The sequence below is a fragment of the Octodon degus genome, unplaced genomic scaffold (genome assembly GCF_000260255.1).
Source record: "Octodon degus isolate 3935 unplaced genomic scaffold, OctDeg1.0 scaffold00026, whole genome shotgun sequence".
In the NCBI taxonomy this organism is placed as follows: domain Eukaryota; kingdom Metazoa; phylum Chordata; class Mammalia; order Rodentia; family Octodontidae; genus Octodon; species Octodon degus.
In genome coordinates, this window is record NW_004524602.1 from 14991416 (window position 1) to 15006205 (window position 14790).

Here is a 14790-nt window from a genome sequence, read left to right on the forward strand (position 1 = left end):
CCGCGGTTCAATCCCCCAGCACACACACACACACACACACACACACACAAATAAATAAATAAATAAATAAAATTTTTAAAAAATAATAATGATTTCCCAGGAGTTCATTTACCCTGGCTGAATCTTGTTTGCTGCTGAGGATACAGTGTGAAGTCTATCCAAATTTGCCTTTGTTGAATGTAAACAGTGGCAAGCGTTGTCTACCTAGTGCTGTGATGGGAGCAGACGGAGCTTGGCTACACCAGCGTCCTTTTTGTCCTTGAACTTCCGAATTCTGTACCAAAACAACCAAACAGCGGTAGCAGTGCTTAGCGACCTGTCAGCTGGGAAAAAATACGAGGTCCTCCTTTGGTTTCATAGCAGGCCAGGCACTAGAAGACAGCTGGCCTTCCAAAGCGCTCCTCAGTGCTCGTCGGAATCCTCTGCTTTCTGAATGTGCATCACAACTTGAACTGCAGGCCTGCCAAGATCTCGAGACTAAAGGTCCCGGGTCATCTCCTACCTGGTGAGGTGCCTCTCAGCTCGTATCGACTTAGTCTTGGTAACTTAGAAGTGCTGGTCATCTCAGTATGCCTTTGCTGACCAGACAATACTTTCATACAATTATGGCAAAAATGCTTTTATTGTACATGTTCTTTAAATACATATTCATCAAGCCTCCGATCTGCAGATTTAGCTCATTGAGGGCACAGAAAACATGCCCTAATTGTCTTCATTATTTAATCAGTGAGCCAAGGCAGATTTATTTTGTGTCAGAAGAGGTCTGATTTCCATTTTTCAGTATGGTAATATGCATCCCTGGGATGAATTTAAATTCAAATTCTGAATTTGAATTTTACCTAGAATTTGACTAAAAAATAACTAGATGAGGGTTGGGTTTTTATGGGGAGGGACATTGTTCAGCAAGTGTCAAAAAAAAAAAAATGTAAGTTTTCGCTAACCCGTGTCTTTTTTGGGACATCCAATAGTGTTTGTAGCCCTGGGACAGGCCACGGGTAGCTGTCCTGTCTTTCTGTTGTAAAGTAGGTGAACCATTATGGGATATTTATAAGACTGCTGGCGAGGTAGGTGTGGTGGCATGTGCCTATAATCCCAGTACTGGGAAGCTGAGGCAGGAGGATCACCATGAGTTCAAGGCCAGCCTGGGTTACAGAGTGGGTGCAGGGACCACCTGAAGTGTGCAGTGAGACCCTGTCGCAAAAGCCCCAAATCAATAAATACTGCTGGTGAACACGGTGGCCTAATCTTTTAACCGCATACGCATTTTCGGGCATTCTCAAATTTATGGCAGAATCTTAGGGAGAATTGGAACTGTGGAACTACACTGCCTAACAGCGGTCTAAGCTCATGCTTTTCCAGGAACAGGTTTAGCTGACCCTTCGAGGCGCTACACTTTCTGGTTTGAAGATCACTCTGGCAGAGAACAAACTCCACCTCGAGGATGGCCTTCAGGGAGGGTGTGTGTGGATCGCTCGAGGGGGCGTGGGTGAGGCAGAACGTGTGTCCCGGGATTCCCCTGCAGAGTCTGCGGAAGGCTGCCCCGGGCTGTCCAGCGCCCGGCAAGGGAAGGACGTCGTGGTTTAGGCCTAGTGTTCCCCAGAAGTCTCACGTGCGTGTGGGGTGAGTGGGTCATGGGATGCTCTACTCACCAACGGGCTCATTCATCCAAGGATGAGTAGCTGGCCGTGCTTCCCGGAGGGGTGAGCCGGTTGGTGTGACTGGGGTCCCTGGGGTGTGCCTGGCAAGGCGTGTTCTCGTATTCCGCCCGTTCCTGCGCACTCCTCTTCCTGGATGCCGTAGCTGAGCGCCTTTCTTCCTCCGTGCACCTTCCTGCTTCTGCCTGGGAGCCAGCTGACCTGGAACCGCGAGCCGCAATCAGCCCCCTTCAGGCTGTGCGCGTCGGCGCTTTATCCCAGTGGGAACAGAAGGACCAGCACAAAGGGAAGCAGCGTTTCCAGAGCAGCTATCGCTGGGGTTGGTTTCCACGCCGTGCCACCCCCGTCTTCCAGGTGCTTTAGAATGGGGTGAGCTTCGCTTGCTCACAAGGTGGGCGCGCAGCTGCACCTCACCCGTGTCCTTCCGGGGCAAAGCGGCCGGGAGCTGCTTCGCCCCCTCTTCACTTTCATGCTCCAAGGGGGTCAGAAAACAATTGTCTCAAAAGAAAACGATTACATTTTTTTCTCAGCTCCAAAAAAGAAATACGTGGACTTTGTAAAAATCAGGCAGGGCACAGAAAAGCACAAAGCAGTAAGTGCAGATCGCCTCGAAGCTGACCACTGCGACATAGCTGTGAACATCAGGGGGCGTAAATCCAGCTGGGAGAGCACACGTGGCGAAATCCGTGGACTTACACTCAGGCCAGAGAAGGTAATCTCAGGTGGCTTAAACCAGCCTGTACTTGGTTCCAGTGCCCCTTTCCTCACATTCCAGGGGATCCACCTGTGAGAAAAGCCATCCCAACAGTACAGCCTACATGGGGTCGCTGTGCGTGCTAAGTGAGATTATGCAAGAACGCTTACCTTAGTGCTCAGAACAGTCATTTGCTCTGAAACCGTGAGCCGAAACCGGCCTCTCTGCAGGCCATATGTACTTATGCAATGCCTCTCGACAACAGTCGGCAGTTGCTCCAGAATTTACACATTGCAGGCATCTGCAGCTTATTTCCTACTTGGGGTGTGTGTGTGTGTGTGTGTGTGTGTGTGTGTGTGTGTGTGGTACTAGGGACTGAACCCAGGGCCTTTGCACTGAGCCGCATCTCCGGCTCTTTTTTGCTTTTGAGACAGTGCCTCTCTCTTGGCTGGACTCCAGCAGTTTCTGTTCCGACTCTGAGTGGACACAAGCACGCTTGTATGCGTAGACCTTCCTCAACAACGGCATCGCCTCCGTCTTCTCATCGTTGCTAATTGGATATATTTTTCAACGTGGATGCATCTGAGTTTGCATTTCTTTTGATTATAAGTCAGGTCTGCTACTCTTTTGATTTACAAGTCTCACAGCGAGAACACATGCGGGTACCCGTGCTGTAACTTAGTGGTACTTACTCCCAGTCCCATGTCTGGATCTGTCTCTCTTTTCTGTAGGAGGCATAAAATTAAAGCCTGGCTCTCCGAGAGTGGGTATGTACGTGTGAGGGGTCTGGGCAATAACTGACAGAAGTGGGGGCCTCGAGTGCCCTCCCAGGTCTCCATGGGGCTCTTCTCTTCCAGTCTACCTGCTGCTTCTCTGACAGGTGTACTTCTGAACTCCGGGGGCCAGACAGACAGAACTCCACCCTCCATCGACCCGAATGCCTTGGGACTCTGGGTATTGCATAAATACATAGGACCAGGAGATTGTGGAAGGTCGCAGGCTTATTTTTAGATGAGAAAAATGAGACTATTTTAAGATTAAAGAATCCTGGAAGAGGCTTCTTTTTGCTGTGTTATTTGTATTCTAAGTTTAGAGTCTGTCTCTCAAATTGTATCTTTCCATGATAAGAAGTAAGTTCTGACAATAGTGAAAGCAAATATAAACAAAAAAAATTCAAATAATAACGAAAATGCTCCAAACCTGAACATCTTGTTTGCAAACTGACAGGATGAGAGGGATTTTTCTTGCTTTGCAAAGGATCAAAAGCTCATCTTGTCCAAGTTCCTGTCATTCTGGAATCTGAAATGTGTGACACAAGCTCCCTGCTGCTTGTCTCCACCCGCGAGCTCTTAGTTCTTGACCACAAGGCCTGGCAGTTCTCCCAGGCCTGTCCCTCCCACCCGGGAAGTGCAGCCTCCCCAGCATCAGCCACCGCTGGAGCATCATCCCTACCTCTGCTCACTTTGCAGCCATTTCCGTCATCCTCGCAGATCGGTGTGGTAGGACAAGTCCTCCCTGGAAGCCTGTTCTGCTGCCCCCCTCCCCAGAACTGGCCTTGCTTTGTATTTTGTCCTTCAAAGAAGGGGAAATAAACCTGGAAGCTCACTGAGTTACATAAACACCCCCAGGCCTCACGTGGACGCACAGTCCATTTGGTCAGTCAGACTACAGATAGCATTTGGAGGCACCAAAGAGAAATCCAGATTGTCTTTGCGGTTCCCAAGTTTGCGTCTCCCAGCTGGAGTCTTCCAGTGGACCTCATTCTACACATTCAATCCGGGCATCAGCGGGATCCTAATTAATGAGTTTGTTCTTTCTACTTCCAGCTGGGGACAAAAAGCATTGTTTGGTCTCTAGCCATTGTGTGTGTGTGTGTGTGTGTGTGTGTGTGTGTGTGTTTGGAATCCCCAGATTTCAAAACAATGGATCAGCAGATTATACAGTCTCTTCCATCCCTCAAAATCTCTACAAAGTACAGACATTTTCCATTTTTTTCTCCTTGGGGTGACATATTATAAAGCCCACCCTGATGGATGTTTGCATCAGTAGGTTGTTAGACAGTTAGTGATGTCCTCGTATTTGCCAGTGACTTGAGGGAAGCCGGTTTGGTGACGTTGGGAAGCTTAAGCTCTTTATATTCCTGGCCCGGGTGTGTCCAGTAACTCCCCTTCGAAGTAGAGCGTCAGTTCCGTGGCTGAAATGGATCACTTTACAGAGTGTAAACCCAACGCAGAATCACGCATGACAGTGATTTGCCAGCGGAGGCCAGCGTCAGCTGAGGTGGGGCTTCGGAGAAATGGAGAGACGGGCTGACTGAAGCCTGATTTAGAGGTAGCTGACTTCCGAAACTCTGAGGTATTTGTTCAATATGCTACAAGCCCTTTAATCTCTGCATGGCATTGTTTTAGCCCTGAGCAAGGCTCCTCAAAGCCCAAGATTGAATTAGGAGAAATCCCCCTGCTGTTTCTATTGAATTGAGTTAATATAATGAGTTTATTGTTAACTTAAAGAAAATGAAGCTAGCCACAAGGAGGAACCCTGACTGACAGCATGGCGAGGTGGAGGATTTCTTCCCTCCCACCTTGCTTCTGGGGTCCTTCAAGGTGGCGTGCAGGCTCCCAGGGGGCAGATCCAGCACACTGACTGTCCCACTCCGCTGCGAGGTGGACCCTGACAGTTAAGGTTTGGGGGGGTGAGAGGTAGAAAGGGGTGCAGACCTTCTGGGCAGCCCCTGAGGAGCCCCTGCAGGGCACATGCAGGTCCCGGGGCAGGGCAGGCAGCTTTTCTGTTTCCTCCTGCACCCCTCACTCCAGGATGCAGGCGGCAGTGTGGCCCAGTATTCCAGAACCTCGTAGCGTGCCCGAGGTCCTAGGCTCCATCCCAGCACCAAAACAGAAAAAAAAAATGAGGACAGAGCCACCTGCCCCTCACACCCCCACCCCCACCCCCACTCCTAACCCCCCAGGTGGTCCCTCTGAGAATGCTGCTTAGGTGGTAGCCGCCAGCCCCCAGCTACCCTCTGCTCCGTTGGCACCTGTGCCAACTGCATTCTCCAGCTTGGCTCTGCACCCCTGTGCCTGACTCTCACCCAATCTCAGCCTGGCCGAGGCCTTCTCTTCATTCTCTCCTTGGTTTGCCTACAGCCTTCTCAGAGAACTCTTATTTTTCCTTCACCACCTAGAAATGCCCCTGCAGTCACTCCCTGTCCTGTTCCTTGGATTCGTCTTTGTCCTGTTTCATACCACCAAGCTCTTGGTGGTATGAAAGGCAAGCTCATCTTGCCTTTGTGTTCTCAGTGGGCAACCTCCCCCCTTGGCTTTGCCCGCTGGAATCCTACACTGTTCGCCAGAGTAAGAACTCCGTCCATACGAGTTGAAGGATGATGCCTCTATCCGTACTCTTGTTCTCTGAACTTCGTGCCGTCCAGGCGTCACAGTGGAGACAACCTCTTTGTCTCGGTGCCCCTGTGAGAAGACAGCCTTTTGCAGGTACATTAGACCACCGCCACGCTGGCTTCTTTCTTACAACTGTAAGAGTTCAGCCTCAAGCGGTTTGCCTGCCTCTTCCACCGGGGCCTTAGGCAGCCAAGAAGGCATTGTTCTGGGCTGATCTTTCCAAACTGGAAGCTGAGCTCCGCCTTGAGTTACTCATGACTTTCCTACTGCACGTGGGTCTGTAAGTCATGTTTCAAAAGCATCATCTCCTCCGTGGCACCGTGAGCTGCAAGAGCCCTCTTCAGTCCAGCGGTGATGGGTGGAGGTGGGACTGCGACTTGTGACAAGGCGGACCAGAGGCAGGGTTTGGAGAGCCCCCTGGAGGAACCTTGGAGCGCAACATTCTCTCTGTAGTGAAAGTGAAGGCGACAGCGTCCCCAGTGGCCTGCTTAATACTTTCATTAGCTTTCTCAGTTGAGAGAGGCCCGGCTTTTAATTTTAGTTTCTAATTTAAACACTGTCTTGAGCTCAGGAGCTGCCCCCCCACTCCCCTTGAACTTTGTAGATGAGGGACTAAGGGCCACAGAGGAGAAGGTGCTCCCCCAGGTTCCCCCTTGTAGAGGGCACTTACTGGGTCACTCTAGGCCTCCACGGCCCCGGCTTGTCACCGCCTGCTTGACCACCTCCCCCAAAGTAACCACCTGGATCCTTCCTGCTCTCGTTTCCCTTCCACCACGCCTCTTACCAAGTTGGCGCACTCTCAACTGTGCTAATGGGCTGGCCCTTTTTCCTTTCTTCTGAGCTGCTTATGCTTCCCCGCAAGATCTAGTTTCCATCTAGGTGGTGGGGTTTCTTCTCCTTTCTCGTTTTCCATTCCCTTGACCACACTTGCAGGGTGGAGCCTAGCCATTGCCTCTCCTGGCTTCTAGAATCTTCTCCCTAGCCAAGGTCCTCATCAGTTTGAGCTGTGAGCCTTTGATCTCGCCCACCATTCCCCCACCAGGGCGATCCTAATCAGTTTTGGTTGGGGGATGCTCTCTTGGATCTGACATCTTTTTTGGTCCTGGTTGACCAGTGCAGCACTCTCTTAAGAGATAGAGGAGATAAAGGGAGAGGGAGAGGGAAAAGGAGAAGGAGAAGGAGAAGGAGAGGGAGAGAGAGAATGAATAGAGATAAAAAGAGAGATAGAGATGATAGATATAGAGACAGAGACAGAGACAGAGAGAGAGAGTAATAGAGATGATAGACAGAGACAGAGACAGACAGAGATAGGTGTAGGCCCCAGGTAAGCAAATATAAGCCATGGGTGGTTATAGTGTCATTTAGTAAAGAGAATATTTTTATTTAGTATTACGAACATTCTAAAAAAATCTTGCCATTCACCAACAAGAGTTACCATCAATACATTTCCCCCCCAAAAATCTTCTTTTAGCTAATAATTTTTTGAAAAAAAACCTAAATGCTAAGTATATCCTATAATTTTACATCTGTTAAGTGATTTGAACTGTGAAATGTTAACACTGAAAAAAAAAGTTTGCCTTTCCAGCTGTTGCTCGGCTCTAAACGCTTCACGCCAGCATGCAGGAAGTCTCAGCGAAGTTCTGGTTGGATGCCTTGGTGGGGGCAGACTGAGAGTTTGGCTGAGAGTCAGCTGTTTTCACTTTCTTGAGCTGTACAGAGTCTGTTTAGAATTTGCCCCTCGAACCCAGTCCGCTTCTTGATGGCTGAAAACCGACTTTCCTGGTTTTCTCTTCAAAAATGGTGGGGGCTGCTTGGAAGCAGGCTGGATTCGAAGAGAAGAACCAAGCAGAAACTCCTTTCCTTCCCTTCTGCCCCCAGGCATGGGCAAACGGTCCCCACACGGGCAGAGAGCCGTGCGGGCAGTCTTGCTGAGCCCATGGCAGGTGAGGCTGGGGTGCAGAACTGGCTCAAGCTGAACACGTGGGCGGGCAGGTACCTGTAATGCCAGTGCGGCTGACAGGCAAGGGACAACTGCCTTGATGTGTCAGGACAGGACGTTCCTCCTCACCAGATGGGGGCAGCAGTTGTTTTCTTGGTCCTCCAAGGTGAACTCACATCCATGCAAGTAACCTACAGGAGACAGAATTCAGTTCTGGGTCAAGCAGAAATTCTGGACAAGTCTCAGCTGCCCACTGGGGGTGGCCTGTGGTGGTCGTGCGTTCTCTGTCCCTTGGAGAACCCCATCTTCAAATATGTGTTCTGATACCTGCCACAGAGCTGTGCTGGGGCCCTGGATGCAACCGGCTGAATCCATTAATTGTTCAGCAACCCATTGCTTGCTTTTAATTAATTTCAAAGCTGGGGGTTGATGGGGCGTTTCATTTCAGAAGGAATTCCTCTACGGTACTTACAAGAGCACTACTTGGTAACCATCACACCTGCTGGTTTTAATTCCTCAGCAGCTCTGGGGTGCTGTGACTGTAGCAGGGCCCACTGTGGGACTTGTCTGGTTCTGGGTCCTCAGCGTCTTCCAAAGCGCCGCCCTGCTTTTGCTGAGCCTGAATTCCCCCAAAGGGATTAGCTGCCAGTAGGCGGGGGACAGTGGCAGCTTGGTCTGGACCCCCTTCCCCTGTGTACCCCTTACTTGGTCCTTGCTCTATAGAGGAGGCATTGCCCACACCTCCGGGGCACAGAGATGTCCTTTCCCAGAGTTCAGGGGTGTGGACAGGTGTGCAGGCTCCTCACAGGGACGTGGGCAGGACTTACCAAGAGGGTTGCAGCCCCTCCCTCCTTCAGAGACAGCAGGAAATGTTGGGGGTACTGGCCCAGAGCACATGGACAGCCAGGTGGGATTCCAGATTGGTTCTGGGACCCCTGAAGCCCAACTGGGCCACACCCACTGGATGTCATTGCCTTGCATGGGGCACTGTCCCTGGTGTGGGCAGGGGGCAGCGTCGTGGGCGTCTGCACACTGGGGCTCACGTGCTCCATGAGCATGTGCTATAGACACAGACAGGAGGCTGACCCCGAGGCAGTGGCAGGAGCGGTCCTGGGGGCACCTGGACCTTTCCCCTGGTCTCTGGCAATCCATAAAGAAAGAAGGATGGATCACCCAGTTCCTGGACAAAGTCGATGGGAACATTGAGGTCCACATGAAAGAGAAGGAGGGTTTGGATGACAAAATGCCCTTCTGTGTCTTCCATTATTGAGGATGGAAGGATGGAAGGAATCACAAGTTAGATTTTTTGGAACTGTAACTGTTAAGCAGAAATTATCCATGAGGATCTTTTCAATAGGGAACCATGTGTACCTGAGGGTAACACTAGACTGTCTGAATTTTTTAAAACACTGTATTGAGAAGCAATCATTCTTAGGGAAAAATGTTCTACTAAAGATGTTCTTTTTTTCCCCATAATTTTATTGATAAACAAATAGCAATGAGACAGTTTCAAATCAAATTGGCAGGACAGTTTCAATAATTAACACATTGCATACATTCTTCCTAGTGGTTAATTGCTGTACAAGATGCGGACATGATATTCTATTTACAAATGCCATTAGAAATAATCCCTCTATTCATTAAGAGAATGTAACTATATATCTTTCCTAACCAGTTTGAATACACAGATACAAAATGCACATTCGTCTGTATCCTCTTTTTTTGTTAAGTTCCGTTATTTGAATATTATAGGTGTGTTAACTGAGCAAAATATTCTAAAAGAGTCCAGTAGTCCATAATAGTATTGGGTCTTCCGCTTGACTGGCAATGTCGGAAATTGTTGACCTGAGTCCCCCACAGCTCAACCTAACAGCATGGCTTTACTTCTTATATTTCGTTTTTATACTTTTCTGCTGGATGGTTAAGACCAAGGTAAAGCAGGACCTGTGCAACAAGAGTTGTAGATTTTGGGTCTGATAAGGTCAGTGAAATCCCCTCAGGATTTATCCTGAGATCCTGTACCTCAGATTGTAGAACCTTCGTCAGTGTCAGCCATGTGGATGACTCACGTCCATTGCTTGGCCAATGTGCTCTCTGGGAAAGCCTGAGAGAATGTTTTCTCTCCATGTGACTCTCCTTAGGCACACTCTACATCATCGATCACTTTCCTCTTTGGCCCCATAATCTCCCTGATCAGAAAATTTGGGACACTACCGAGTTACATGATGTTACAGTGCAAGTTCTCATATGTCCTGAGTCTTAATTGACCTTGGAAGGCTAGGGCCAAAATGTTGGCTTTCCTTGCGGCCCTCCTTTTTCTCTAATTTTGGTCTGCAAACTTAGGTTGTTAACCATCCAGAAGACAAGCTTATTGTCAAAAGATGTTCTTGATGGGCTAGGGATATAGCTCAGCAGCACAGGCACCTGCCTGGCAAGCACAAGGTCCTGAGTTCAAACCCTAATACCACACACACATGCACACACACACACACACAGACACACACAGAAAAGATGTTCTTGGTGTTACTTAATAAAAACATTGTTTCCTAGAAAATTGGGAGTGGCTAGAACTATTAAACCTGCTTTAAAATATTAGCAGAAGATGTCATTTAAAACAAGAATTATGAGGAACTGGAAGGAAATTGGACTCATGGTTGGCAGAAGCTAGCTGGGTCTTCATGGACAAACTGGTTTCCTTCTCTGAGCCTGATGTGACAAGGTCGTTGGTTGGTGTAGCGCAGTACCTTTTTATTTCCTCCTTTCTGTCTCTTTCTGAATCAAACAGACTTTCTTGTTGCATCTGCAGGTCAGCATAGTTCAGAGAAGTGATGCTCACCCAGGGGTCCCCGTATCCGGGCCGGGCGGAGCAGCCATTTCAAGCACCTACCGTGTTTAACTTTCAGATGACAAAGCAAGCTGACAGATGACCCCAGATCGCTCTGCGTTGCTGTGTGCATCTATGCGGCGGCACCGTCTCTCCCCAAGCAGACAGCTTCCTGACCTCCTCTGATGTCTCTGGCTGCTCAGATGTATTTGAGGGTGCTCTTTGGACATGGTCTGTTCTTTGTGCCAAGCAGCTGCTGGAGTCACATGGTGTGTGTGCCCCCTACTTCTGCTGCCAGGGAGCAGCCGCGTGCTGGTGTAGACCTTGGTGTGGCTGGAACACAAACCCTTAAACATTTCTTCCAATATAAGTGACACACAACAGCATGCAAAGATGGCATCTGAAGTGTTCAGAGCCACGAGTTTTGGCAGTTGCGTACACCCATGCCGCCATGAATTAGGACAAGGTACAGGGCACTCCCTCCCTCTGGAATCTGGCCAGTCAGAAGGACCTATCTCAATGTCTTAGCGCCCCATGTTTGTTGGGTTTCCATTATCAGGGTTATACACAGAGATCCCGGGGACGGAGCAGCTCAGGAGGTGAGGAGCTTTCTCGTCGCCGTGACCTTCACTGGGCACACTAATTGCTTTCTCTTGGAGTCACTGGCCAGAGGTGCACTGTCTTCCACATCCAGGCCCTGTGTGTAGACACACTGATGTGTGAATAACTACGTGTGGCATGCTAGTTTGTGTCAGAGAAAATGTGCAAAGAAGCCCTCGCTGACTTGTGAGGAGCCCGGGACGTTCTGCCGAGGTGTTGACAGGCTGCGCTTCCATGGAGTGATTTGGAAAGGAGCGCACCCTGGGCTTCCTAGGGCGCCCTGAGTTGGCCCGTCAGACCCAAGCTGCGTGGAGGGCAGGAGTCCCCAGGGGCTGATCACATCTGCCCTCCCCTTCCTGGGTCCTGACAGGCTTCTCAGGAAGCGAGCAGGAGAAACCATGCAAGTCGGGAGAGAGAAGAGCTTTATGGGTAGCAGGAGGAAGGGGAGACTGAGGAAGGCCCCTCCTTCAAGGTCACCCTAGGAGGTCATCCAGCCAGGAGGTAGAAGGGAGGTGGGGTCCTGCGGGCCACCGGGCCACGAACGTCTCGGGCACATGAGGGATAGTCCACGGCCACACCTGAGACGGCCCTGCAGTCCCCTGCGCCTCGGCGCCAGGCCCGCTAACAACCAGCTCAAATTGGCTGATTTTTCCACATTTGTCAGGGCGCCAGCTGCAGGAGCTCAGCTGAGCATCTGCAGAAAGAAAAGCAGAGAACCAGAAAAAAAAAAAAAAAAAAAAGCTTTCAAGTCATTATTCTAATTCATTTCCCTATCCTCCACCCAACCCCTCCCGGTCTCCAGTGCCAGGCCTCTTCTTCTTCTTCTTCTTCTTCTTCTTCTTTTTTTACAAATCTTTCTATAACAATCTTCTCCTTTATGCGGCGAGAGCCTCTGGCGTCCTCCCAGTCACCTGTCTGCAGGTAGACACTCCTCTGCAATTATTAGGCCTTTGTTACACCACTTCCTGGTTCCCTTCTCGTCCTGCCCTTAAAGGCTCAGGCCCTGGACACCCCAGTGGCCCCATGGAATAGCCACGCTTGTTAAAGGGCCTTCAGAGGGCAGCAGAGTTGGATTCCTCAAGGATCCGAGCACCTCCACCAGGCCTGCAGTCTCTGTGGGCTTTGGCATGGAAGCACCCCAAGTCAGACCTGCACCCAGATATCTTCATCTGGGCCCAGCCTCACCACCAGCTTTCTGGCACCAGCTCCCTGTTCTTGGCCTTCTGCAGTCTTACACCCTGCGGCGTCACTCCTGAGTGGGCCTCTGGCAAGAGCATGGGCAGGACTCCTTCTTGTCGGATACCCTTGCAGGACACAATGGGTGCGAACCCACAACAGCAAGACAGCAAGAGATGGGCATGAAATGGACCAATGGGCCCAGAGGCTCTCATCCTGTGGCTCGCGGCACGAAAGACAGAGTGGACTTTGATTAATTCCACTTGAGAAAGAGATACAGATTTCTTTACACACACACACCAAAAAAAAAAAAAAAACTGTTTAGTCACTCATCCTGCTGCGCACCGAGTGTGTCCCCCAATAAAGCTGTCTTGGAAGAGGAACCCTAAGAACAACAGTGCTGGAGCTGGATCCTTACGGTCATAAATAAATGAGTGGCATGGGGCACAGGAGGCGCTGGTCCCCTCTCTTGCTCTCTGTGGTCCATGTCCTTTCCCTCATGGCCTCATGCAGCACAAGGTCGTTGCCACATGTGGCCCCCATCCTGGGCCTCTGAGCCCCTAGGACCATGGGCCACATACGCGCTGCCCAGGCCATGGCCCTCTGTGACAGCTTCAGAAAGGGACACGTGAGAGTCCTTGGAGAGCAAACTGGCCCTGGGGCGTCTCCGTCGCTGCCCTGCGTTTGAGGGGACTCACAGGATGGAGCCCCTCCAAGTGTGAGCTGGCTCTGAAATCTTTGGAACATGAGCAGAAGATCTGGGTGGCTTTTGGGCTTGTGCTGTTCCCTTCTGTTCTCTTTGTTCTGAGATCTATAAATGCTGTGTGCGTTAGCTGAGCGTGTCTAGTGACCTCTCTGCCTCAGAGGAGGACATTAGAAACCAACCTGTTTGTCCAGTCACAACGTGGACAAAACACTGGCTTTTTACCTGCCCTCTTATTGATTTTCTGGTTGACTTGCAGGGTTACCAAGCTGCTCTGGAGGGATTTCATCCAATGACGGTAACTCAAAGGTTGTGTTTCCCCTTTCATGGGTTGTAGGAATGTTTTAAAGACATAGACTGTACTCTACTTCTTTTTGAAAAGTTGTATGTCTAGGGGAGCATTATGGGGAGAAAATATTTATGAGTTTTTATTTTGGTGTACAAGGACCTGTCCCCTTAGCTGTCTCTTTACACAAGTACCAGAGCACTATGTCTAAGTGTCTGTTTAAGAAATACCAAATGTTCCTCTTGATGGTTTGAAAATTGTTGAAATTAGATACCCAGAAAAAAAAGAATTAGGCTGAGTTGAGTGAGAATTAAATTGGAAAGTTTTTTCATTTGTTTTGGTACCAGGGATTGAACTCAGGACCTTGTGCTTGCCTGGCAGGCGCTTATGCTACTGAGCTACCTCCCCAGCCCTGAATGGGATGAGTTTTGGTAACAGCAAGTCTGTAACATTGAAGTTCATCCCTAGGTTTGTAAGATATGTAGTCAATGTGCAAGACGGGGGAGCGTTCTTAGTTTCTCCATAGTAATGTGAAATTAATGAGCCCAAAGCGCGTGATACCACAGAACCCTTAGGATCTGGTCCATGCTGGAAGGTTTCACACACTTAGAGGCTGCTCACTGACCCACCGTGTGCTTTTCCAACTCGGAAGAGCTACCACTATCTTAAGTAAGAGCTCAGCTTCACGGAATGAGAATGGCAGGAGCCAGCGGCTGCCTACGCTGCCCTGCATAATTCACACCTAGAGCAAGCGAGCGCCAGGGAGGGCCTTAGCCAGATCCCCTGACCTCCACTTCCTCCCTTGGAGGGAGGCTCCGAGGCGCCCGCAGCTCCATTTTAGGGGGCAGCTGTTTCTGCCCACATGCAGGAGGGTTTGTGTTCTGTTTTGGATTTGGGACCCAGGAAAAACTTTTCCTGTGTAGACAGTGCTTCCAATCTGAGTTAGATAGTCAAACCCACCCGGCCTAGAGTCCTCTTCTCGGAATAGGGGGACTTTCGCCTTCTGAAGCATCTGCTGTATTAGTTCCTGTGAAACCACATGTTCTGATGTCAGAGGGACTTCTGTGTCCCACGGCACCCCAGCCTGCCTGAGTGGCTGTCCAGCAGATTGCATAGTGTCAGAGCTCTGACCACAGAACACAGGCTGAGAACAGACCAGCAACTGTGCGGGGGTGGTAGGAAACTGGGCCCCTCCCGAGGATGATGGTGCAGGGAGGAAAAGGGAGTCAGCCGGTCTAGGTGTGATGCTTAGCGAAGGGTTCCTACCCACAGGGAAGAGGACGATCTCGTCTGCACCTTTCTTCTGTCTGTCTGTCTGTCTGTCTGTCTGTCTTGCCTTCTTGCCTTCCCGCCTTCCTTTTTTTTATACCAGGAATCGAACTCAGGATGTACGCTTGCCAGGCAGGCAGTGTGCTGCTGAGCTATGTCCCCAGCTTTGTTCTGATTCTTGTGTGTGAGTCACCTATACATTGAATGTGTGTTGTATTGGTCTGAGCTGCATATTGTGTCTAATTGAGC